Below are 24,735 nucleotides of genomic sequence, written 5' to 3'. Positions count from 1 at the left end.
AGACAGGATGTGAGGGCTGCATCTCAAGTCTACAGTGGCTTCCCCTCTCCTCTCCTGTCCTCTCCTCTTGTCTTCTCAACAGTCAACTGTGGCTTCCTTTCCACCTTTTTTCTCCTTCATCTGTCCTGATCTGAAAATGCAGGACAGGTCAAAAGTGATAAACGTGGCCCTCTGGAAGCCTGCTTTCACCTGTCTAATTGTCTCTCACATCAGTGCAGAAGGAAATTGTCTTACCACTAGGCTATAATTAACCAATTCATTCATAATAGTAAATCTGTTCAGGCACATTTTCCTACTGCTTTGTGATTTAAAGTTGAAGTCGGAAGTTTACATACACTTAGGTTGGAGTCATTAAAACTCGTTTTTCAACCACTCCAAAAATTTCTTGTCAACAAACTATAGTTTTGGCAAGTCAGTTAGGACATCTACTTTGTGCATGACACAAGTACATTTTCCAACAATTGTTTACAAACAGATTATTTCACTTATAATTCACTGTATCACATTTCCAGTGGGTCAAAAGTTTATATACACTAAGTTGACTGGGCCTTTAAACAGCTTGGTAAATTCCAGAAAATTATGTCATGGCTTTAGAAGCTTCTGGTAGGCTAATTGACATCACTTGAGTCAATTGAAGGTGTACCTGCGGATGTATTTCAAGGCCTACCTTCAAACTCAGTGCCTCTTTGCTTGACATCATGGGAAAATCAAAAGAAATCAGCCAAGGCCTCAGAAAAAACATTGTAGACCTCCACATGTCTGGTTCATCCATTTGGAGCAATTTCCAAATGCCTGGAGGTACCACGCTCATCTGTACAAACAATAGTACGCAAGTATAAACACCATGGGACCATGCATCCATCATACCGCTCAGGAAGGAGACGCGTTCTGTCTCCTAGAGATGAACGTACTTTGGTGCGAAAAGTGCAAATCAATCCCAGAAACACAGCAAAGGACCTTGTGAAGATGCTGGATGAAACAGGTACAAAAGTATCAATATCCACAGTAAAAACGAGTCCTATATCGATATAACCTGAAAGGCCGCTCAGCAAGGAAGAAGCCACCGCTCTAAAACTGCCATAGAAAAGCCAGACTACGGTTTGCAACTGCACATGGGGACAAAGATCGTACTTTTTGGAGAAATGTCCTCTGGTCTGATGAAACAAAAAAATAGAACTGTTTGGCCATAATGACCATCGTTATGTTTGGAGGAAAAAGGGGGATGCTTGCAAGCCGAAGAACACCATCCCAACCGTGGAGCACGGGGGTGGCAGCATCATGTTGTGGGGGTGCTTTGCTGCAGGAGGGACTGGTGCACTTCACAAAATAGATGGCTTCATGAGGTAGGAAAATTATGTAGATATATTGAAGCAACATCTCAAGACGTCAGTCAGGAAGTTAAAGCTTGGTCGCAAATGGGTCTTCCAAATGGACAATGACCCCAAGCATACTTCCAAAGTTGTGGCAAAATGGCTTAAGGACAACGAAGTCAAGGAATTGGAGTGGCCATCACAAAGCCCTGACTTCAATCCTATAGAAAATGTGTGGGCAGAACTGAAAAAGTGTGTGCGAGCAAGGAGGCCTACAAACCTGACTCTGTTACACCAGCTCTGTCAGGAGGAATGGGCCAAAATTCACCCAACCTATTGTGGGAAGCTTGTGGAAGGCTACCCGAAACGTTTGACCCAAGTTAAATAATTTAAAGGCAATGCTACCAAATACCAATTGAGTGTATGTAAACTTCTGACCCACTGCGAATGTGATGAAATAAATAAAAGCTGAAATAAGTAATGCTCTCTACTATTATTGTGACATTTTACATTCTTAAAATAAAGTGGTGATCCTAACTGACCTAAGACAGGGAATTGTTACTCAGATTAAATGTCAGGAATTGTGAAAAACTGAGTTTAAATGTACTTGGCTAAGGTGTATGTAAACTTCCGACTTCAAATGTATATTGATATAAGTGGTACACAGCGCTGGATCCACAGGCAACGTAAACTCGCCCACAGATGAATCTTATTGGTTTTGTCTTATCAATCAGCCACGTTACTGGATAACATTTCTGTCAATCTCTCAACCCGGTTTCAATCCAACACCAGAATAGCGCAGGGTCAAGGAGGTTTTAAGGGAGATACGAGATAAGAGAGATACAGCGAATTTCCAGACTGAGACCGCCTGGTTTTGGAATAAGAAAAAAAAACGCTACCCTCCTTTTGCACTCTGTGATGGTAAGAGATCAGCAGTTATTGTTAGAATATATTGTTATATTAGATCATTCCAAAGCATGCTAGTGACAACCGCTGTGTTAAATGTATGCTCTTCAGTTCCTTACTATGTCAGTCGTTGTTATTTTGTGGTTCATATAGCCAGCCTACTGTAGCCAATCTTCCCGTTGTTTTTTTGCTTGATCTGTCAAATGTTATACACGGTCAGCAACTGAGTGAAGAAAAGAGTTGAGGAAAAAGCGCAAGGATTCATGATGCTAGAAGACAGAGATAGTTCATAAAGTATGTCATTCATAAATAACTGGATAATATAAAACATAATATCATAGTTGCCATGGGCTATTATGGAAAACTCTTTGAGGCACTGAACGGTAAAACAAAACAAAAACGCATATTAAAGCGGTTGAGCTCGACACTCCAGACTGAGATAAAAAAAAAAAAATACTGTATTTACTTTTTAATTTTGATTTAGAAGCATAATCGCAATTTCAGCAGATTTTCTGTGCCTCTTCACCTACTTGTGGTTTTGGAGGAAATCCTTTTACACAAACAATAGACAGTTACCAGCCGGTCCCAGCTGGGAAGAGGAGCGGCAATTAGATGGACAGGGTCTCGCTCTGCCTGATCCAATCAATTAGCTTGTGCTCTGTGGTCTGAGGAGCCTTTGTCCACGGGGATACTGTCCTCAAAGACCCGAGCCTGTATGTCTCCACACGGCAGACATCTATAGCCTACAACAGACTAAACTAGAATAGAAGAGGAAACCGCTATAGAATAAAATAGAATATAAAATAGGAGACATCAATAGAAGAGAATAGGAAACATCAACCGAAAATAAGAGGAGGGAGCATCAATAGAATAGACTATGAGTTCTATTGTTCAAGCACTGGTGGATATTTGCCTTTGGCATCACCTCAAAGGTAACACAGGATGGATAACCACAGAACATGTAAGAGCAATCCTTGCTATATGAGTCACTTTACAATTCCCAGCAAGTGGGTTAACCCTATTGGGGCAATGTGTTTAGGGTGCCTTTCATAGCAGTGACCTGGGTTTGCTTCACTGCCCCACCTTCCCCTACACTGGTGTCAGAAGTGAGATGGTGGCCGCGAGGCCTTCCGAACGCATTGCTAGATGTGTGAGGGCACAGGGATGTGCCTTTCCGTTCGTGATTGTAGTGATCCTTGCTATATGAGGCACGTTACAATTCTCATCAAGTGGGTCGCCCGATTGGCGTGGCGCATAGGATGTTTGGCTTTCACGCCAGCGACCCAGGTTTGTTTCCCTGCCGTCCCCTACAATCATATTGAGTTTTTTAAAAAGTTGTGAGCAGCATATGCCCGGTCTCTCTCTGAAGGTTCATGTGCTGGGGTTTAAAAAATTCATGTAAATGGTGACAGACTTAGATGCTTTAACGTTGTGGAATATTTATACATCCATTACAGTTTATGAATATGTATGACAGAATGACCACGCTCGTTGACCCAGTCATCTCTGTCAGTGAATCCGGAGGAGAACTTGGCCCCTATCACACACACACACACACACACACACACACACACACACACACACACACACACACACACACACACACACACACACACACACACACACACACACACACACACACACACACACACACACACACACACAGCTGAGCAGTCACAGAGTTAAAGGAGTTAAAGGTCTCAGACCAGGGTTAATGGATTAATCCCACTTGGAGTGTCTTGTAAAATCTCTCACTCCCATCAAAACCTGTGACCAACCAATGCTGTGGAGCTAACTAAACCTCAATGAGAGAGCGAGAGATCCTCTTACCAACCAGCACCTACAGGGCTGTGACAATACATTGAATCAAGGATGATAATTGATACAAACGGGACAAGTAATTTGATTTTGTAAATTGAAACTTTTTAAATAGGGCATTGTCTTGCAGTCTCCAACATTACCTCTTCTCTATATGAGTTAGATAATAGGTTAGTGTTAGTCCTGCTGTGGTCGAGTCCAATGATATCAGCTGATGGCAGGTGACCTTTCAGATGGTTAGACTGATCATTAGTGCCAGTGCAGTTTGTGATTTAACCACTAGGTGCCAGTGTCCTCCCACTAACCCCAACGAGAACCACTCAACGACATAGGAACACCAGTGTTGTGCGTTTAATTGATTCTCACAATGAAAATATGGACTAACTGTTTATGTACTCTACACCAGGGATGGGCAAACTTTTGTGGAACTCATTCAGGGTCTCAACTTAATGTTGAGAGTTAGAATAGTAGAATACTAAGGTGCAATTTCAAAAATGTTTTTTGTTTTTCTCATGTCAGTCAGTCCAGTTGGTGACAAATTTTCATGTGAATATTAAAACATCAGCTAAAGAAGATTTCCACCAAACTGACTTGTTGCGGGTAAAAATCAGTGTGTGATGATGTAGTGAACACAAAATGTACTTTTTCGCTTAAGTTTTCATGTATGAATCAAATCTAAAGCTCAATGTGTTTCCATCGCAATTTCATCTCTACGGATAGTTTTGACACAAAAACGGTTGTGTTAAATAGCAAATGTATTGGGACAAAATGGTGCTGTAGAAAAAACACAGTGGCAGTATTCCAAACACTTAAAAGACTCATTCTCTCCACTCAGCCCTCAAATTAAGTGGACACTTCTGATGACGTATCATGACATCTGACGAGTATACACTTGCAGGACAAGGCGGGTGGGAGGAAGGAATTCATTTCAAATTGCCCGGAATTTTTTTATTTATTCATCCAGCATCCCACGATATTGTTTTCAGCCACCGGTAGCTTGTGGGTGCTTTATATGCTCTATAGTCAATTATGATTGCATAATTATGATTGCATGTCTACTTATATTAACTATATAATCATTTATATACGCCTACTGTATGATAGCTAGCAAATTAATTAGCTAACTAACATTAGCCTGCCTAGCTACTTCTGAAGAAGGAAAAAAATTATAATAATTAAACTCTGACACTGCAGGGGTTGGAGGAGATATTAATTGTTTGTTGAAACCACTTATTGACAAGTTTCCCAGCAGAATAGCTACACCCTCTCCTCAAACTAGCTCGCTTGAAGCTATTTGTGATGATCTGGGGTATGCTGATGTTTGGTGAACCTTTCATCCCGCCAACAGAGTTTTTTTTTCTCTGCACCTCATGGATGTCAGACTAGAATAGATTACTTTTTTATGCCCAGGACGTTTTTGTAGTTTGTTTTATCTACTAATATAGGAAGCATAGTCATATCTGATCATGCTGAGGTGCTCCTGGACACAAAACTCAAAGGGTCACCCAATTCACCCAAGACATGGGAGATTGAATACAACCATTCTTAACGACCATACATTTACAGTGCCTTGACTTTTTCACATTTTGTTACATTACAGCTTTATTCTAAAATTGATTAACTTGTTTTTTCCCCTCATCAATCTGCACACAATACCCCATAATTGCAAAGAAAGAAATGTTTTTTAGACATGTTTTTAATATCTAAAAAAATAAATAATAAAATGGATATATCACATTTAGATACAGTGCCTTGAAAAAGTATTCATCCCCCTTGGTGTTTTCCCTATTTTACCTGTAATTTAAATTGATTTTTATTTGGATTTCATGTAATACAGACATACAGAAAATACAGAAAATATAAAAAGTTGGTGAGGTGAAATGAAAAAAATTACTTGTTTAAATTTTTTTAAATAAAATGAAAAGTGGTGCGTGCATATGTATTCACCCCCTTTGCTACAAAGCCCCTAAATTAGATCTGGTGCAACCAAATAACTTCGGAAGTCACATAATTAGTTAAATAAAGTCCACCTGTGTGCAATCTAAGTGTCACGTGATCTCAGTATATACACACCTGTTCTGAAAGCCCCCAGAGTCTGCAACACCACTAAGCAAGGGGCACCACCAAGCAAGCAGCACCATGAAGACCAAGGAGCTCTCCAAACAGGTCAGGGACAAAGTTGTGGAGAAGTACAGATCGGGGTTGAGTTTTTTTTTAAATATCCAAAACTTTGAGCATCCCACAGAGCACCATTAAATCCATTATTTAAAAAATGGAAAGAATATGGCACCACAACAAACCTGCTAAGAGTGGGCCGCCCACTCATGGACCAGGCAAGGAGGGAATTAATCAGAGAGGTAACAAAGAGACCAAAGATAACCCTTAAGGAGCTGGAGTATCTGTCCATAGGACCACTTTAAGCCGTACACTCCACAGATTTGGGCTTTACGGAAGAGTGGCCAGAAAAAAGCCATTGCTTAAAGAAAAAAAATAAAAGGCATGTGGGAGACTCCCCAAACATATGGAAGAAGGTACTCTGGTCAGATGAGACTAAAATGTAGCTTTTTGTCCATCAAGAAAAACACTATGTCTGGCGCAAACCCAACACCTCTAATCACCCCGAGAACACCATCTCCACAGTGAAGCATGGTGGTGGCAGCATCATGCTGTGGGGAAGTTTTTCATCGGCAGAGACTGGGAAACTGGTCAGAATTGAAGGAATGATGGATGGCACTAAATACAGGGAAATTCTTCAGGGAAATCTCTTCTAGAGATTTGAGACTGGGACGGAGGTTCACCTTGCAGCAGGACAATGACCTTAAGCATATTGCTAAAGCAACACTCGAGTGGTTTAAGGGGAAACATTTAAATGTCGTTTAAATGTCCCCAAAAATATATTTTAATTCCAGGTTGTAAGGCAACAAAATAAGAAAAAATGCCGAGGGGGATGAACACTTTCGCAAGCCACTGTAAGTATTCAGACCCTTTACTCAGTACTTTGTTGAAGCACCTTTGGCAGTGATTACAGTATTCTTGGGAATGATGCTACAAGATTGGCGCACCTGTATTTGGGGAGTTTCTCCCATTTTTTTTTTTCTGCAGATCCTCTCAAGATCTGTCAGGTTGGATGGGGAGGATTGCTGCAAGATTTTCAGGTCTCTCCAGATATGTTCGATCGGGTTCAGGTCTGAGCTCTGGCTGGGCCACTCAAGGACATTCAGAGACTTGTCACAAAGCAATTCCTGTGTTGTCTTGGCTGTGTGCTTAGGGTCGTTGTCCTGTTTGAAGGTCAACCTTCGCCCCAGTCTGAGGTCCTGAGTGCTCTGGAGCAGTTTTTCATCAAGGATCTTTGTACTTTGCTTTGTTTATCTTTCCCTCGATCCTGACTAGTCTCCCAGTCCCTGCCACTGAAAAACATCCCCACAGCATGATGCTGCCACCAACATGCTTCACCATAGGGATGTTGCCAGGTTTCCTCCAGACGTGACGCTTGGCATTCAGGCCAAATATTTCATTCTTGGTTTCATCAGACCAGAGAATCTTGTTTCTCACAGTCTGAGAGTTTTTAGGTGCCTTTTGGCAAACTCTAAGCAGGCTGTCATGTGCCTTTTACTGAGGAGTGGTTTCCGTCTTGCCACTCTACTATAAATTCCTGATTGGTGGAGTGCTGCAGATATGTTTGTCCTTCTGGAAGGTTCTACCATCTCCACAGAGGAACTCTGGAGCTCTGTCAGAGTGACCATCGGGTTCTTGGTCACCTCCCTGACCAAGGCCCTTCTCGCCCAATTGCTCAGTTTGGCTGCGCGGCCAGGTCTAGGATGAGTATTGGTGGTTGCAATCTTCTTCCATTTAAGAATGATGGAGGCCACTGTGTTATTGAGGACCTTCAATGCTGCAGATATTTTTTGGTGCCCTTCCCCAGATCTGTGCCTCAACACAATCCTGTCTTGAAGCTCTCTGGACAATTCCTTCGACCTCATGGCTTGGTTTTAGCTCTGACATGCACTGTCAATTGTGGGACCTTATATAGACAGGTTGTGTGCCTTTCCAAATCATGTCCAATCAATTGAATGTACCACCGGTGGATTCCAATCAAGTTGTAAAAACATCTCAAGGATGATCAATAGAAACAGGATGCATCTGAGCTCAATTTCCAGTCTCATAGCGAAGGGTCTGAATATTTATGTAAATAAGGTATTTCTGTTTTTTATTTTAAATAAATGTGCAAAAATGTCTGAAAATCTGTTTTATATTTTGTCATCAAATTGATAAAAATCTATTTTAGAATAAGGCTGTAACGTAACAAAATGTGTAAAAAGTCAAGGAGTCCGAATGCTTTCCAAAAGCTCTGTACATAATATTTTATTACAGAGTTTAAAGCATTTTTCTCTGTTGACTCTCAATCAACAGATAAGCTTCTCGCTCCTTTGGGAAACCTGTAAAGTGTACGCCAGGGCTCTGATTATGTCAAACTCAGCCACTAAGAGATGGGAAAAAAACATGAAAAGCAAAAACATTAGAGGGTGAATTGGCAGCTAAAGAAGACTACATAAAAATTCCCACTCCTGACCTATTAAAGAAATATCAGTCCTTAGATCAACATTGGACTCTGCTAAAACAGGACGCTGAAATAAAATTAGATTTGTCTGGGGAAAGCTTTATGAACATGGCGATAAACCAGGAAAATATTTGTCTTACCTAGCTAAAAAGACAGCAGACTCCCAGTCATTTGCTATTATTACTGATTCTGATTGCAACCATTTATATGAAAATAAATGACTAAATTAGTAATGAAGACATTTTATGCAAATACACTGCTCAAAAAAATAAAGGGAACACTTAAACAACACAATGTAACTCCAAGTCAATCACACTTCTGTGAAATCAAACTGTCCACTTAGGAAGCAACACTGATTGACAATAAATTTCACATGCTGTTGTGCAAATGGAATAGACAAAAGGTGGAAATTATAGGCAATTAGCAAGACACCCCCCAAAACAGGAGTGATTCTGCAGGTGGTGACCACAGACCACTTCTCAGTTCCTATGCTTCCTGGCTGATGTTTTGGTCACTTTTGAATGCTGGCGGTGCTCTCACTCTAGTGGTAGCATGAGACGGAGTCTACAACCCACACAAGTGGCTCAGGTAGTGCAGTTCATCCAGGATCGCACATTAATGCGAACTGTGGCAAAAAGGTTTGCTTTGTCTGTCAGCGTAGTGTCCAGAGCATGGAGGCCCTACCAGGAGACAGGCCAGTACATCAGGAGACGTGGAGGAGGCCGTAGGAGGGCAACAACCCAGCACCTCCGCCTTTGTGCAAGGAGGTGCACTGCCAGAGCCCTGCAAAATGACCTCCAGCAGGCCACAAATGTGCATGTGTCAGCATATGGTCTCACAAGGGGTTTGAGGATCTCATCTCGGTACCTAATGGCAGTCAGGCTACCTCTGGCGAGCACATGGAGGGCTGTGCGGCCCCACAAAGAAATGCCACCCCACACCATGACTGACCCATCGCCAAACCGGTCATGCTGGAGGATGTTGCAGGCAGCAGAACGTTCTCCACGGCGTCTCCAGACTCTGTCACGTCTGTCACATGTGCTCATGTGCTCAGTGTGAACCTGCTTTCATCTATGAAGAGCACAGGGCGCCAGTGGCGAATTTGCCAATCTTGGTGTTCTCTGGCAAATGCCAAACGTCCTGCACGGTGTTGGGCTGTAAGCACAACCCCCAACTGTGGACGTCGGGCCCTCATACCACCCTCATGGAGTCTGTTTCTGACCGTTTGAGCAGACACATGCACATTTGTGGCCTGCTGGAGGTCATTTTGCAGGGCGCTGGCAGTGCACCTCCTTGCACAAAGGCGGAGGTAGCGGTCCTGCTGCTGGGTTGTTGCCCTCCTACGGCCTCCTCCACGTCTCCTGATGTACTGGCCTGTCTCCTGGTAGCGCCTGCATGCTCTGGACACTACGCTGACAGACACAGCAAACCTTTTTGCCACAGTTCGCATTGATGTGCCATCCTGGATGAACTGCACTACCTGAGCCACTTGTGTGGGTTGTAGACTCCGTCTCATGCTACCACTAGAGTGAGAGCACCGCCAGCATTCAAAAGTGACCAAAACATCAGCCAGGAAGCATAGGAACTGAGAAGTGGTCTGTGGTCACCACCTGCAGAATCACTCCTGTTTTGGGGGGTGTCTTGCTAATTGCCTATAATTTCCACCTTTTGTCTATTCCATTTGCACAACAGAATGTGACATTTATTGTCAATCAGTGTTGCTTCCTAAGTGGACAGTTTGATTTCACAGAAGTGTGATTGACTTGAAGTTACATTGTGTTATTTAAGTGTTCCCTTTATGTTTTTGAGCAGTGTATTTATGCCTCAGAACTGACAAATTATGCACCTAAAGTAATGGAGGACTTATTTTCTAAGATTGTTCTTCGGAAATAGTAAGGAGCTCAGAGGTCTCTCCTTAATGTCCCTATTACCAAGCAAGAGATAATGTTTGAAATTGAGAATTTGCAAAATGCTAGGGCCCCAGGACCAGACAGGTTTTGTAGTGAGTTCTATAAGGAGTTCCATGGCCTGATCCTTGAGCCATTGCTTGATATGTTTAACCAATCATTTTCAAATGAAAGCCTCCCTCAAACACTGAGGGAAGCTAACATTTCACTTTTTCTCAAAAAGACCTATATACAGAACTATTTCCCTTCTGAACGTGGATAGAAAATTGCTTTCTAAATCCTAGCCACACGACTAGAAGACTTATTGCCACTAATTGTGAAAGAGGACCAAACTGACTTGATTAAGGGCCGCAACTCACGTAATTATGTCAGGCGTCTTCTTAATGTTATTCAAGCCTACCAACGAAGTGCTGTGGATTTTCTCCCTAGATGCTGAAAAAGCATTTGACCGTGTGGAGTGGTCCTACCTATTCTTAGCTCTGACTAAATTTAGTCTAGATGACAACTTTATAAACTGTGTTAAGGTTTTATTTGATGACCCTCAGGCTGCTGTCCTTTGTCGTGGCAATTTCCTGTATTACCAAATGAGGAGAGTTACAAACTACACACCAGTCAGAGTTATACTTAAACTTCATCTTTATTAATGTGAGCTTTACAATAGCCCTTTGACTCTCAGATCAATTCAGTGTCTATAATGAATTCCGAGAGTCCCTACAGTAGAATACAAAGATCTTTTATAGCCAAGATACACCCCTCTCAACTTTCATGACGAACCACAGATCTTAGAAACTCTTCACAAAGGGCATTTTACTTGAGAAAGGAGTATCCCTTAGCCAGATTGCATTCGCTATAAATTATTGCTCAGTTTGGTCTCTAAAACGAGGTTCTAATTTCGTTCCTGGTACTTCATAGTACCAAAACATTGCCTCATCCAAGGCATAACTCAATTGTTAACTCTATATACTCTCATCTCAAGTAAACCCCCTCTTCTCCCCACTCCTGGACAAGCTCACTGAGGGGAGTGACTTGCACACAGACATTGTAGAGACAAGTAATTTGTTCCCCCTTAATCACGCCATCCCTTCACATGGTTTAACAGATACATTCACATATGAAGACAATGTTCCATCCTGTCCTCTTCCCTTTCTGATATTCTGTATAGCACCAGAGACATGTAAAAGACAAGCCTGACCTCTCCCCTCTCTGGGCCCCAAATGACTGAGCCCCAGCTTAGAAAAAAGTGCAACTTCCAACACTATAGTCCAAAAGGATACATTCCAATGACAAGTATCTCACATAAGCATATTATGTAAATAAAACATCTTATTTATCTATGTTACCCAACTAATTCTGATTCCTCCGCCACACCTTACTAACAGGCTAAGGTCAAATAGCTTCTCCACACACAGAGATACCAGACACGGGTGTCCTTTGTCCCCTCTCCTCTTTGCGCTCGCTATAGAACCATTGGCCGAGGCCATCAGACTAATGCCTGCCATACAGGGTCTACTCATTGGTGACGTTCATCATAAAATAAGTTTGTATGCTGATGATGTTTTGATATTGCAGCTGCCAGGTTCAATGGGGGACTTCGATCTACCCAATATTAGGTTGTGGTGGTGGTGTGCCCACTTACGTTATATTTCTGACTGGACCACAAATGATGACTCCTCAATTTGGTTAGACATTGAGACTTCTTTTTTTTAAATACCCCTGGCATGATCTTTTATTTTTCAGAAGCTTCAAGTCAGTAAAAGATTACTGCAATAATCCCCTTATACTTAACACACTCGAAGCATGGAGGTCAGTTCAACGTTTTTTGGGAAGGTCCAAACTTACCTCTGCTCTTACCCCGATTCTTAACAAACCAGATTTTGTACCAAATTGTATTTGTCACATGAGCCGAACACAACAGGTTGTAGACCTTACCAGGAAATGCTTACAAGCCCTTAACCAACATTGCAGTTTTAAGAAAATATTTACTAAACAAACTAAAGTAAAACTTTTTTTATGTAACACGATAAAATAACAATAATGAGGCTATGTACAGGGGTACCGGTACCGAGTCAGTGTGCAGGGGTACAGGTTAGTCAAGGTAATTTGTACATGTAGGTAGGGGTAAAGTGACTATGCATAGATAATAAACAGCGAGTAGCAGCAGTGTAAAAACAAAGAGGGGGAGAGGTCAATGCAAACAGTCCAGGTGGATATTTGATGAATTGTTCAGCAGTCTTATGGCCTGGGGGTAGAAGTTGTTAAGGGGCCTTTTGGACCTAGACTTGCCGCTCCCGTACCGGTTGCCGTGTGGTAGAAGAACAGTCTATGACATGGGTGACTGGAGTCTTTGACCATTTTTTGGGCCTTCCTCTGACACGCCTAGTATATAGGTCCTGGATGGCAGGAAGCTTGGCCCCAGTGATGTACTGGGCCGTACGCACTACCCTCTGTAGCGCCTTACGGTTGGCTACAAGGCAGTGATGCAACCGGTCAGGATGCTCTCGATGATGCAGCTGTAGACATTTTTTAGGTTCTGGAGACCCATGCCAAATCTTTTCAGTCTCCTGAGGGGGAAAAGGTGTTGTCGTGCCCTCTTCACGACTGTATTGGTGTGTTTGGACCATGATAGTTCGTTGGTAATGTGGACACCAAGGAACTTGAAACTCTCGACTTGCTCCACTACAGCCCCGTCGATATGAATAGGGGCATGTTCCTTTGTCTTGCTCACGTTGAGGGAGAGGTTGTTGTTTAGCACCACAATGCCAGCTCTCTGACCTCCTCCCTATAGGCTGTCTCTGTTGTCGGTGATCAGGTCTACCACTGTTGCGTTGTCGGCAAACTTAATGATGGTGTTGGAGTCGTGCTTGGCCACGCAGTCGTGTGTGAACAGGGAGTATAGGAGGGGACTAAACAAGCACCCCTGAGGGGTCCCATGTGTTGAGGATCAGCGTCGCGGATGTGTTGTTGCCTACCCTTACCACCTAGGAGCGGCCTGTCAGGAAATCCAGGATCCTGTTGCAGAGGAGGTGTTTATTCCCAGGGTCCTTAGCTTAGTGATGAGCTATGTGGGCACTATCGTGTTGAACACTGAGCTGTAGTGAATGAACATCATTCTAACATAGGGGTTCCTTTTATCTGGGTGGAAAAGGGCAGTGTGGAGTGTGAGTGAGATTGTGTCATCTGTGCATCTGTTGGGGCAGTATGCGAATTGGATGGGTCTAGGGTTTGTGGGATGATGGTTTTGATGGTTTTGATGTGAGCCATGACCAGCCTTTCAAAGCACTTCATGGATACCGACGTGAGTGCTATGGGGCGGTAGTAATTTAGGCCGGATACCTTCACTCTTCGCTTTCTTGGGCACAGGGACTATGGTGGTCTGCTTGATACATGTAGGTATTACAGAATCGGTCAGGGAGAGGTTGAAAATGTCAGTGAAGACACTTGCCAGTTGGTGCGTGCATGCTCCGAGTACACATCCTGGTAATCCGTCTGGCCCAGCGGCCTTGTGAATGTTGACCTGTTTAAAGGTCTTGCTCACATCGGCTATGGAGAGCGTGATCGCACAATCGTCCGGAACAGCTGGTGCTCTCATGCATGCTTCAGTTTTGCTTGCCTCAAAGTGAGCATAAAAGGTATTTAGCCTGTCATGTCACTGAGGTGGCGTTTGAGGACATAGTGGGATTTCTTATAAGTGTCCGTATTAGTGTCCCGCTCTTTGAAAGTGGCAGCTCTAGCCTTTAGATCGGTGCGGATGTTGCCTGTAATACATGGCTACTGGTTGGGATATGTACAGTTGAAGTCGGAAGTATACATACACTTAGGTTTGAGTCATTAAAACTTATTTTTCAACCACTCCACAAATTTCTTGTTAACAAACTATAGTTCTGGCAAGTCGGTTAGCACATCTACCTTGGTGCATGAAACAAGACATTTTTCCAACAATTGCTTACAGACAGATGATTTCTCTTATAATTCACTGTATCACAATTCCAGTGGGTCAAAAGTTTACATACACTAAGTTGACTGTGCCTTTAAACAGCTTGGAAAATTCCAGAAAATGATGTCATGGCTTTAGAAGCTTCTGATAGTCTAATTGACATAATTTTAGGTACCTCCCGGGTGGGGCAGTGGTCTAGGGCACTGCATCGCAGTGCTAGCTGCGCCACCAGAGTCTCTGGGTTCACGCCCAGGCTCTGTCGCAGCCGGCCGCAACCGGGAGGTCCGTGGGGCGACGCACAATTGTCATAGCGTCGTCTGGGTTAGGGAGGGTTTGGCCGGTAGGGATATCCTTGTCTCAGTATGTAAAAAATGTAATAAAAATGTATGCACTCTACTGTAAGTCGCTCTGGATAAGAGCGTCTGCTAAATGACTAAAATGTAAAATGTAAATAATTTGAGTCAATTGGTGGTGTACCTGTGGATGTATTTCAAGGCCTACCTTCAAACTCAGTGCCTCTTTGCTTGACATCATGGGAAAATCAAAAGAAATCAGCCAAGACCTCAGGAAAAATTGTAGACCTCCACAAGTCTGGTTCATCCTTGGGAGCAATTTCCAAATGCCTGAAGCTGCCACTTCATCTGTACAAACAATAGTATGCACCTATAAACACCATGGGACCATGCAGCTGTCATACCGCTCAGGAAGGAGACGTGTTCTGTGTCCTAGAGATGAACATACATTGGTGCGAAAATTTCAAATCAATCCCAGAACCACATCAAAGGACCTTGTGAAGATGCTGGAGGAAACGGGTACAAAGTATCTATATCCACAGTAAAACGAGTCCTATATCGACATAACCTGAAAGGCCGCTCAGAAAGGAAGAAGCCACTGCTCCAAAACCGCCATAAAAAGCCAGACTACGGTTTACATGGGGACAAAGATCGTACTTTTTGGTGAAATGTCCTCTGGTCTGATGAAACAAAAATAGAACTGTTTGGCCATAATGACCATCGTTATGTTTGGAGGAAGAAGGGGGAGGCTTGCAAGCCGAAGAACACCATCCCAACCATGAAGCACGGGGGTGGCAGCATCATGTTGTGAGGGTGCTTTGCTGCAGGAGGGACTGGTGCACTTCACAAAATAGATGGCATCATGAGGGAGGAAAATTATGTGGCTATATTGAAGCAACATCTCAAGACATCAGTCAGGAAGTTAAAGCTTGGTCGCAAATGGGTCTTCCAAATGGACAATGACCCCAAGTATACTTCCAAAGTTGTGGCAAAATGGCTGAAGAACAACAAAGTCAAGTTATTGGAGTGGCCATCACAAAGCCCTGACCTCAATCCAATAGAAAATGTGTGGGCAGAACAGAAAAAGTGTGCGAGCAAGGAGGGCTACAAACCTGACTCTGTTTCACCAGCTCTGTCAGGAGGAATGGGACAAAATTCACCCAACTTATTGTGGGAAGCTTGTGGAAGGCTACCCAAAACATTTGACCCAAGTTAAACAATTTTAAAGGCAATGCTACCAAATACTAATTGAGTGTATATGAACTTCTGACCCACTGGGAATGTGATGAAAGAAATAAAAGCTGAAATAAATCATTCTCTCTACTATTATTCTGACATTTCACATTCTTAAAATAAAGTCGTGATCCTAGCTGACCTATGACAGGGAATTTTTACTAGGATTAAATGCCAGGAATTGTGAAAAACTGAGTTTAAATGTATTTGGCTAAGGTGTATGTAAACTTCCGACTTCCATTGTATGTACTGTCACTGCGGGTACGACAACATCAATGCGAAGCTGGTGACTGAGGTAGTGTTCTCCTCAATGCCATTGGATGAATACCGGAACATATTCCAGTCTGTGCTAACAATACAGTCCTGTAGCGTAGCATCTGCATCAACTGACCTCTTCCGTATTGAGTGATTCACTGGTACTTCCTGCTATAATTTTTGCTTGTAAACAGGAATCAGGAGGATATAATTATGGTCAGATTTGCCAAATGGAGGGCGAGGGAGAGCTTTGTGCACATCTCTGTGTGTGGAGTAAATGTGGTCTAGAGTTTTTTTTCCCTCTAGTTGCACGTGATATGCTGGTAGAAATTAGGTAAAACGGATTTAAGTTTACCTGCATTAAAGTCCCCGGCCACTAGGAGCGTCGCTTCTGGATGAGCATTATTTTGTTGAGTGTGGTCTTAGTGCCAGTGTCGGTTTGTGGTGGTAAATAGACGGCAATGAAAAATATAGATAGTGTAGTCTACAGCTTATCGTAAGGTACTCTACCTCAGGCAAGCGAAACCTTGAGTCTACCGTAATACTAGACATCGCGCACCAGCTGTTATTGACAAGTAACTCGTTGATACATAAGATGTTACAGTTTTGAATGTCCCGTTGGTAGGATAGTCTTGAACGGAGCTCATCCAGTTTATTCTCCAGTGATTGCACATTGGCCAATAGAACGGATGGTAGAGGCGTGTTACTCACTCACAGGCAAATTCTCACAAGGCACCCTGATCGGCACCCCCTGTATTTCCTTATTTTCTTCATGCGAATGATGGGGATTTGGGCCTTGTCCAGGAACAACATTATATCCTTTGCGTCAGACTCATTAAAGAAAAAATCTTTGTTCAGTTCGAAGTGAGTAATCGCTGTTCGGTTGCATCAACATTATGTACAAAATAAGTTACAAACAATGTGAAAAAATAGCACAATTGGTTAAAAGCGTGTAAAACGGCAGCCATCCCCTCTTGCCCCATTCGAATTCATTTTATTGACATAAAAAGACCCCACCATGTCAAACGAACAAATGTTCTGTCGGCATTTATTAAATTGTACCGAAACATACTGTTTACATCACAGCTGTCGTGACTTTGCTTGCATAAAAATGGTGGATGCAAACATGGTTACTGACTGTCACTCAATTTGGTATCACATGGCAACACAAATTTGCTTAGGGCCTGCTCTGACTGCATGTATGGGTATGTGGGTACGCCACTGTGGTGAGTTCCGATTTTTTTTTTTTGTGGCCCCACTCCCATCTCATCCCTGCTCTACAGACTGTGTGTGTGTGCGCGTGTGATTCAGACATTCGTTTGTGTTCACCTGTCAGAGAACAGGCTGAGAAGAAAATGGTGTTGTTTATGTCAGCAATGGTGTCAATGTTCCACACTATAACTCCTTAACTCTATATAGCTCTGTCTATTACCCAGTTTGTCACTCTCAGACAGACAGAGTGACAGACAGACAGACATACACACATAGATTTGACCTTAAGAATTGGTCAGCCTCTTGTCCATCTGTGCACTCTGCTCTCTGTCCTGCATAACTCTCTCCTTCCTCTTTCTCTCTCCCCCTCTCTCTCTGCTCTCCACTTATCTCTCTTCCCTCTCTTCTCTGTTTTCTTCCTTCTTCACTCTTTCCTCTTTGTCCCTTGTTCTCTGCCCTCTCTCACAAAACCCGTTCTACAAGAAACAAGTGTTTCAAATAAATCACTTTAGCCGACTCCAGCACACAGAGGCTTTACTGGTGTCCATAGGTTAGTGTTACTCCAGGTCAGGGTAGATTACGTAATACCTCACACAGTGGGCCGGGACGGGATGTGGATTAGTAATTATTGAGAGACCGTCTCAATAGTTTTCCTTTAGTTTCTATGTTGCAGCCTTGTGTGTGTGTGTGTGTGTGTGTGTGTGTGTGTGTGTGTGTGTGTGTGTGTGTGTGTGTGTGTGTGTGTGTGTGTGTGTGTGTGTGTGTGTGTGTGTGTGTGACCCCAGGTGGCCTGGTAAAGTAGGTTCAAGTATGTTTCACAGGAGCCCTGTGGTTTACTGGAAATCATGTGACTGGGAGAGAACTGGATATGGGCATGCCGGAAACAAGCAGTGAGAGGGACACAGGCACACGCACACTTCAGAAGCACATACATAGTGTTCGTAGTGTGTGTGTGTCCCTTGTTTCCTGCATGCCCATATCCAGTCAGCTCCCAGTCACATGGTTTCTAGTAAACCAGAGGGCTCCTATGAACCGCAATAGATCTATAACACACACACACACTCTCCAAATAAAAACACATGTATCTGATAATTTATGCATATATACCAGTGGAGGCTCCTCAGGGGGGACCATCCTCAGTGAATTTCAGAGAAATGTAAAAACTGAAACATTAACCATCGAATTTGAGATAAAACTATACTAAATATATTCACGTCACCAAATAATTGATAAGACACTTTTGCAATGATGGTCTACAGTAGCCTCAACAGCACTTTGTAGGGTAGCACCATGGTGTAGCCGGAGGACAGCTAGTTTCCATCCTCCTCTGGGTACATTGACTTCAATACAAAACATAGGAGGCTCACATCCTTCCATAGACTTACACAGTAATTATGACAACGCCCTCCAACCTATCAGAGCTCCTGCAGCGGGAACTGACATGTTATCCACCCAATCAAAGCATCAGAAAATGAATCTAGTACTGAAAGCATAAGCTACAACTAGCTAGCACTGCAGTGCATAAAATATGTTGAATAGTTGACGCAAAGAGAGAGAAAGACAATAGTTGAACAGTTTTGAGAAGGAATTTTGCTTAAATTCATCAAAAAAGTTAGCTTATAACAGTGAACCTTTTTTGTGGAATACCCATAAGGCAATTCTAGGTCACAACCCTCTGCATGCACAGTGCATTCTTCCATCACATGTGCAGCGCACTCTTCCATCATATGTACAGCTAATTCTCAAGATCTTGCACACTAATGAGATGCTATTGAGCCCACACTACTACACTGTCTGAGCCAAGGACAACATGCTTTCTGGTAAGTTTTGATTACAATACTGGGTGGGGTGAATATATTTTACATGACATACATGATTTTTTGTTAACTAGTAAATAGTAGCCTAAATAGCCTAAATCCTTTCTAACTTGTTAACAATTTCTGCTAGTTAGTTTTTGCTACCATGTGGGTTTTAGCTTGCTTGAGCCTGATAACTGGGGAGTGTTAATTCACCTGTTTCCATACATGTGTCATTTTAAAACATTAATCTTACAAAGGAGTTGTTTAATCTAATTGCTTAACTATTTATCTGTACATGGAATTGTATTTGTTTTTTTTAACTCGTTCTTTTCTAATCTTTACAGGAAAATGCAACGGACACCATCTGATGTGTGGAGACATTTCACTGCAGCTAATGTAGAAGGAAAAGCTGTGTACATTTGCAAATACTGTGCCAAATCATATGTGAGAAATTCAACAAAGATGCAGAATCATCTGGCCAAGTGCATAAAGTTCCCTCGGCACTCACAACAAGCAGCATCTGGAAAAAGTCCCTCTACTTCTATTTGAGGTGAAAATGATGAATCAGACACAGCTCATGGTCCTCCTGGAAAGTTTTTTGACTCAATGGAGGAATATAGTCAGAGAAATCCTGATGAATGTCTTGCTCGAGCTGTGTATGCAACTGGTTCACCTCTGATGCTCACAGGCAATGTGTATTGGAAAAGATTTCTGAATGTTCTTCGCCCAGCATACACCCCTCCAACCAGACATGCTTTATCTACTCATTTGCTGGATGCAGAGTTCAACAGAGTTCAAGTGAAGGTCAAGCAAATCATAGAGAAAGCGGACTGAATTGCAATCAAGTCTGATGGGTGGTCGAATGTTCGAGCACAGACACAAGGGACAACAGACACACCGGTCTCTACATTGCAGATGAGCTGAAGGCAGTCATCAATGACCTTGGACCACAGAAGGTATATGGACGGGGAGTGAATGTGCTTTTCAGATCAGTTCAGATCAGGGCGTAGAGCCACACGTGTGCACATTTGTTGATATTCTTTGCTAGTTAGTGAGTTATTATCCCATTTCAAGCTGTCTTTGAAAAGCCAGTCAGGTAAAAAAACTTATGCCTAAATTAAAGGGGCAGTGTTGTATTTTGAAACAGCCTTGAATATGCAAATAAGCCAATAGGCCCGAGGAGTAGACTACATTGTCTAATTCTTTGTATGGTAATAATCATTTGTTTTATTTTGTAAAGTGGTGTCTTGCATCATACAACACAATACAATGCAATTGACAGTCACCTATTTGGCCTGTGGTGTTACAGACCAGGTAAATGACAAGCACTTCATAAATCTTCATTAGGGATAGGCGTTCCGTCAACGGGATAGTTGTAAATCATGCAGCGCCTTGTGTCACGATTGCAGATTTTAGAGAAACAACAAATGTCGGTACATATAAGTGTACTATATCGGCTGAGAGCTTAAATTCTTGTTAATATAACTGCATTGTTCAAAAACAGTAGCTATTACTGCGATATAACACGATATAACATGAAGTGTCGTTTTGTTAGATAAAATCCCTTTTCATTTCCTAAAAAGGTCCATAAAGCATGCATGATTGATTTTGTATTTCCACTCGTTCATTTTGCAAAGAAAGGAATCTGTGAAAATCTCACCCTAAACGTTGTTTCAACAAGTCAAATCACGATCGTATCTATTCCTCTGAGATCCTAGAACATAACCAGACTTCACTATATCATTAGGGGTGTAGTATATCCTATAGGACACCAAATTTGGTCAGAGAGAGACGCCTCTATGGCACGCCGATGACGCGGGCGGTCTTCACTTGATCGACTCTAACTTTTTTTTTTTTTTTACAAACCCTGTATCTGTTGCAAAATGTAGCTGCTAACCTTTTGCAACGGCATGCCTTTTCCTTTTGGACAAAAATTATAAGAATATTATGAAGTTATGAAAACTGTTTGTTTTGAAAATGTTGAATTTATAATATGGCTACTAATACTGGAAAAGCTAAATCAAAGTCCAAGTATACAGATTTGACGATATCGTTGCAGAAAAATGTAATATGAATGCAAATGTCTCCTTCACGATTTTCCCATATGTACCTGGACGAACTACATGACAATAATTGTCATGTAGTTCGCTCATACTTTAACTTATCCATCTGAAATTTTTCACATACACTGCTGCCATCTTGTGGACACCATCGGAATTACAAACAAAGTTATGGCTAGATGTGGGACCTACAAATTGCATTTCAAAGCTGGTGGTAGATTTTTTTTTTTTGAAACGGTTGTTTTTTTCTTTGTATTTTATTCTACCAGATCTATTGTGTTCTCCTACATTCAATTCACATTTCCACAAATGTCAAAGTGTTTCCTTTCAAATGGTATCAAGAGTATGCATATCCTTGCTTCAGGGCCTGAGCTACAGGCAGTTAGATTTGGGGCTATCCCTAAGAAGTTCATGATGTAAAAACATGTTCAAAAGTCTCATGCACCACATACATGTATATGCCACTGTAGGCGTTATCATATAAATCAAAAGCTATTTCCATGTGAAAATGTTATGGGATTTGCTCCATTGGTTTTGTTGGTAGGCCTACATTATGCTCAAATAGCCACAAAAGCCTATTGGCTACTGTCTAAAACTGTAAGGGTACAGCGTCAGTGTTCACTTTAAACCAACACCGGAAGTTGCACAAAATTCTCACAATGTTCACATTTCTGCTCACAAGACCTAACATTTGCTCAGTGCCCCAACAGATTTTAGGGAACAAATCAAGCTTTATTTGTTACATGTACCGAATACATACCGTGAAATGCTTACTTACAAGCCCTTAACCAACAAGGCAGTTTAAGAAAGAGTTAAGAAAATATTTACCAAATAAACTAAAGTAAAAAAGAATAAAACTTAACACAATAAAATAACAATAACGAGGTTATATACAGGGGGTACCGGTACCGAGTCAATGGCACGGGTACAGGTTAGTCTAGGTAATTTGTACATGTAGGTAGGGTAAAGTGAGTATGCATAGATAATAAACAGCGAGTAGCAGCAGTGTAAAAACAAAGAGGGGGAGAGGTCAATGCAAACAGTCCGGGTGGATATTTGATGAATTGTTCAGCAGTCTTATGGCCTGGGGGTAGTATATAGGCCTAGTATATAGGTCCTGGATGACAGGAAGCTTGGCCGCAGTGATGTACTGGGCCGTACGCACTACCCTCTGTAGAGCCTTACGGTTGGATACCAAGTAGTTGCCATACCAGGCGGTGATGCAACCGGTCAGGATGCTCTCGATGATGCAGCTGCAGACATTTTTGAGGATCTCAGGACCCATGCCAAATCTTTTCAGTCTCCTGAGGTGGAAAAGGTGTTGTTGTACCCTCTTTACGACTGTCTTGGTGTGTTTCGGCCATGATAGTTTGTTGGTGGTGTGGACACCAAGGAACTTGAAACTCTCTACCTGCTCCACTACAGCCCCTTTGATATGAATGGGGGCATGTTCGGTCCGCCTTTTCCTGTTGTTCACGATCAGCTCCTTTGTCTTGCTCACATTGAGGGAAAGGTTGTTGTCCTGGCACCACACTGCCAGGTCTCTGACCTCCTCCCTATAGACTGTCTCATCGTTGTCGTTAATCAGGCCTACCACTGTTGTTTCATCAGCAAACTTAATGATGGTGTTGGAGTCGTGTTTGGCCACTCGGTCGTGGGTGAACAGAGAGTACAGAAGGGGACTACGCACGCACCCATGAGGGGCCTCAGTGGCAATACATTTATAAAATCAAAAGTTTACCTTGACTTGGAAGACTTCCAATGATGGATAGCCATAGCCATCTAGCTAACATAGCATCTCTCTCTGTTTGAGCTGGGTGTTTGAGTAGGCTGTATTTGCTAGCTAAGTAAAGTAAGTGAAAATAATACTAAATATGGCTAGCTCACTCTCACTGCATTCCAAACATGCAAAAGACACACCCTCTCCCCTCAGTCCTGAAATTAAGTGGACACTTCTGATGACGTATGATGAGTTGAGACTTGCAGGGCAAGGGGCGAGAGAATAATGTGTTAATTTTAAATGGACACCCTTGCCCGGAAATTCGTCACTCGTTCGTCCCACGGTTATGTTTTCAGTCATCATGGAACCACCAGGAGGTGTTGTGTGTGCTTTATATGCACTACAGTCAATTATGATTGCATTTTATATATTGGCTAGAAGATAATGCATCCGCAGACATTGAATACTAGCCACCCTACGATATCAGGTCAATTGAAAATTACAATGTGAAGTCAGGGAAAGTTATATGGATAACCAAACAAAAATAGAATTACTTGTAGATACGTGTTTGTGACGTAGGGTTGCACATTTTGGGGAATATTCAGAGACCTTTTTGTGGCAATAACCGGGAATATATGGGAATTAACAGGAATATATGGGAATTAACAGAAATATATACAAATGAATAGTATTACCATTTAAATGTAGATTTGTAGAGATTTTTGCATTGGATATATTTACCATATTGCATGGAGACAGATACATAAACCTTTTACCTTATCATAAGTAGACATGATTGCAAATTATTAAATCCTTCAAATAGAAATTTAAAAAACAATTTAGTTACGAATTGAACTGAATTAAAAGAGATGACTCTTCACATGGGATGATTTCACTGAACAACAAAAGAAAGGGAATATTGAAGGATCCCCAATGATCCTTCGCATCTCCCAGTCCCTACCACTGAAAAACATCCCCACAGCAGGATGCTTTCAAAGTATGCATGGTGCCAGGTTTCCTCCAGACGGGATGCCTGGCATTCAGGCCAAAGAATTCCATCTTGGTTTCATTAGACCAGAGAATCTTGTTTCTCATGGTCTGAGAGTCCTTTAGGTGCTCCAAGCGGGCTGTCGTGTGCCTTTTACTGAGGAGTGGATTCCGTCTCTCGGCCACTCTACCATAAAGTCCTGATTGGTGGAGTGCTGCAGAGATGGTTGTCCTTCTGGAAGGTTCTCCCATCTCCACAGAGGAACTCTTGAGCTCTGTCAGAATGACCATCGGGTTCTTGGTCACCTCCCTGACCAAGGCCCTTCTCCCCCGATTGCTCAGTTTGGCCGGGCGGCCAGGTCTAGGAAGAGTCTTGGTGGTTTAAACGTCTTCCATTTAATAATGATGGAGGCCACTGTGTTCCTGGGGACCGTCAATGCTGCAGAAATGTCTTTGTACCCTTACTCAGATCTGTGGCTCAACACAATCCTGTCTCGGGGCTCTATGGACAATTCCTTCAACCTCATAGCTTGGTTTTTGCTGTGACATGCACTGTCAACTTTGGGACCTTATATAGACAGGTGCGTGCCTTTCCAAAACATGTCCAATCAATTGAATTTATCACAGGTGGACTCCAATCAAGTTGTAGAAACATCTCAAGGATGATCAATGGAAACAGGATGCACCTGAGCTCAATTTCGAGTCTCATAGCAAAGGGCCTGAATACTTATGTAAATAAGGTA

The 24,735-nt window shown here is 42.4% G+C and overlaps 1 protein-coding gene across 1 annotated transcript in view; it reads left to right on the top strand.

Moving 5' to 3' along the window:
- Window positions 1–2,031: 2,031 nt before the first annotated feature.
- The window catches only part of rassf4a (Ras association domain family member 4a), a 90,767-nt gene continuing 68,063 nt past the window's right edge, over window positions 2,032–24,735 (top strand). The window contains exon 1 of the mRNA XM_055901805.1: window positions 2,032–2,231. The gene's annotated coding sequence lies outside the window, so the exon portion shown is untranslated. The remainder of the gene's footprint in view (window positions 2,232–24,735) is intronic.

This window comes from Salvelinus fontinalis, chromosome 37, assembly GCF_029448725.1.
Source record: "Salvelinus fontinalis isolate EN_2023a chromosome 37, ASM2944872v1, whole genome shotgun sequence".
NCBI lineage: Eukaryota > Metazoa > Chordata > Actinopteri > Salmoniformes > Salmonidae > Salvelinus > Salvelinus fontinalis.
The sequence above is the reverse complement of the archived record's forward strand: the minus strand, read 5'-3'. Positions and strand labels throughout refer to the sequence as shown.